The sequence below is a fragment of the Gossypium hirsutum genome, chromosome A06, assembly GCF_007990345.1.
Source record: "Gossypium hirsutum isolate 1008001.06 chromosome A06, Gossypium_hirsutum_v2.1, whole genome shotgun sequence".
NCBI classification, from domain to species: domain Eukaryota; kingdom Viridiplantae; phylum Streptophyta; class Magnoliopsida; order Malvales; family Malvaceae; genus Gossypium; species Gossypium hirsutum.
The window spans coordinates 56,253,929-56,256,946 of record NC_053429.1 but is presented as its reverse complement, the minus strand read 5'-3'; the positions used below and the strand labels follow the sequence as shown (position 1 = coordinate 56,256,946).

The 3,018-nt window shown below is 37.5% G+C and overlaps 1 non-coding gene across 1 annotated transcript; it reads right to left on the bottom strand.

Moving 5' to 3' along the window:
* Positions 1-433: 433 nt before the first annotated feature.
* Positions 434-540, bottom strand: LOC121231105 (small nucleolar RNA R71). Its single transcript, XR_005929173.1, has one exon. It is a non-coding gene; the product is annotated as a small nucleolar RNA R71 (small nucleolar RNA).
* Positions 541-3,018: the final 2,478 nt, after the last annotated feature.

The window sequence follows — 3,018 nt, the reverse complement described above, 5'->3', positions numbered from 1 at the left end:
GAATCAAGACCAAGGTAATGAAGTCGATTGTGTACGAAACCCTATCCTCATTGTCGATGATAGGGACTGATGCATCAGACAATATGCTGTGCCACTTTTCTGTGAGTTAAATTCAGGAATTAGAGGGCCAGATATTGAGACAACCCAATTTAAATTGAAACCAATGAAGTTTCAAATGCTCCAAATGGTGGGCCAATTCAGTGGTATGCCCACGAAAGATCCACATCTCCACCTTTGATTATTTATGGAGGTGAGTGATTCATTCAAGATAGCCGATGTGATTGAAGATACATTGAGGTTGAAGTTGTTTCCGTACTCATTGCGAGGTCGAGCACAAACATAGCTCAATTCATTGCCACCAAGTTCCATATCTATATGGCAAGAATTAGTAAAGAGATTTTTGGTTAAGTATTTCTCACCTAGCAAATATGCTAAGTTGAGGAACGAGATCATAACTTTCCAAAAATTGGATGATGAGTTTTTGTATGAGGCTTGGAAGTGATTCAAGGAGTTACTTCGTAAGTGTCCTCATTATGGGATTCCTCATTGTATCCAGTTGGATACATTCTATAATGGTATCAATGCACATACAAGATTGATGGTAGATATTTCTACGAACAGTGCAATTTTGTCTAAGCCTTATAATGAGGCTAATGAGATCATTGAGAGGATCGTGAGTAATAACTATCAATGGCCAACAAATTGAACAACTTCAGGAAGACGTGCAGTCGGAGTTCATGAAGTTGATGCCCTCACTTCGTTATCAGCTTAGGTATTGTCTATTTCTTCTATGATAAAATAGTTTACCGCTAATAGTGCTAATAATTTTTCAGCTCAGCCACCGAGTCCATTTGAATAGTTTCCTGTGTGTGATGTGGGGAAGGTCATTCTTTTGAAAATTATCTATCAAATCCCGAGTTAGTGTATTATGTGAGGAACCAACATCAAAATAGGAGTGATCAAGGACCCCAGTCCAACTTCTACAATCTTTCATGGCGTAATCATCCTAACTTTTCTTGGTGTAACCAAGGAAATGGATCGAATAACAACTTATTGTAGCATAGACCCAACCAATCTCAAGGGTTTAATCAGCAAGCTCCAAAACCACCTCAATTTGAGTCATCAAGTAGGTTGGAGAACTTGTTGAAAGCATACATGGCAAAGAATGACGCTTCGGTCCAAAGCCAAGCAGCAACATTGAAAAATTTGGAAAACCAAATGGGTCAGTTAGCTATAGAGCTTCGTAATAGATTGCAAGGAATCTTGCTGAGCGATACTGAGAATCCAAGAAATTTGGGTAAGAACATATCAAGTCAGTGGCATTGCGAAGTGGGAAAATTCTGAAACCCCGATTGATTGATGTCGAAGATAAGCCCGTTGAGAAGAATCAACCAGTTGTTGAAATTCCTACACCAAAAGAGTTAGAATCTGTAAAGCCTGACAAGGTAAATCCTAACTTAGTGAATTCAAATACTTTAACATCTTCTTTGGATGCATATTTACCTACTCAGAAGATTTATTCGATTAAACCAAAAGTTCCATCACCTCTATATTCGCAAAGATTGCAACAACACAAGCAGAAGCAAGAGGTGCAATTCAAGAAGTTTTTGGATGTTCTGAAGCAGTTACACATCAATATTCCGTTGGTGGAGGCTTTACAACAAATGCTAAATTATGTTAAGTTTATGAAGGATATACTGTCCAAGAAGAAATTACTGAGTTACTATGAGACTTTTGCCTTGACAAAGGAGTGCAGTGCATTCTTGCAGAAAAAACTACTACCGAAATTGAAAGACCCAGGAAGCTTTACTATACCCTATAACATTGGTGAATCTTACTGTGGTAAAGCATTGTGTGATACTTGATGCCTAAGTCTATTTTCAAGATGCTAGGGATAGGTGAAGTTACAAATGTAACGCTTCAACTAGTAGATCAATCTTTAGTATACCCCAAAGGAAAGATCAAGGATGTTTTGGTAAGAGTCGATAAATTTATTTTTCTTACTAATTTCATTGTCTTCGATTTTGAAGGAGATAAAGAAGTACCGATCATCCTTGGGAGACCTTTCTTAGCCACGGGAAGAACGTTAATTGATGTGTAGAAAGGTGAACTCACCATGCGAGTTCAAGACAATCAAGTAACCTTTAACATCCTTAAAGCGATGAAATTTCCCGATCCGACAGAAGAGTATTTAGTTATGGAAAAGATAAAAAACCTTGGTTTCTATGGAAAGCAATTTTGAAGAAGATCCATTGGAGAAAGCCTTAGATCTTGACCCTTTGGAGAATAAAAAAGGTGAAGAAAACATGGCTTTGATGGAAGCCAATTCGAGAAATTTTATTCAATCCACACGGTTTGAATCGTCGGAGTTAGAAGTCAGAGAATTTGTGCAACCCAAGTTGTCAATTGAAGAACCACCTAAAATCGAACTAAAGGTACTTCCTTCTCATTTGAAATACATGTATTTAGGGGACTGTTCCACTTTGCTTGTGATTATTTCAGCAGAACTGGCGAAAGATCAAGAGGAGCAGCTAATTGCTGTTTTAAAGAAATTTAATAAAGCAATTGGTTGGACCATAGCTGATATTCGAAGTATAAGCCCTTCTTTTTGCATGCATAAAATTATTGTAGAAGAAGGTGAAAGAGCTCAAATTGATGGGCAAATGAGGCTCAATCCTATTATGAAGGAAGTTATGAGAAAGGAAGTGATCAAATGGTTAAATGTAGGAATCATCTATTTTATTTCAAATAGTTCGTGGGTAAGTCCGGTGCAGTGTGTGTCGAAGAAAGGTGGAATAACGATTGTTGAAAATGAGCATAACGAGTTGATTCCAACGAGAACCGTTACTGGTTGGAAAATCTGTATTGACTATAGAAAGTTGAATAAAGCCACTCGGAAGGACCATTTTCTGTTGCCTTTTATAGATTAGATGTTAGATAGACTGGCAGATAATGAATTCTATTATTTTTTTAGATGGCTATTCGGGATATAACCAAATAGTTGTAGCTCTGGAGGAC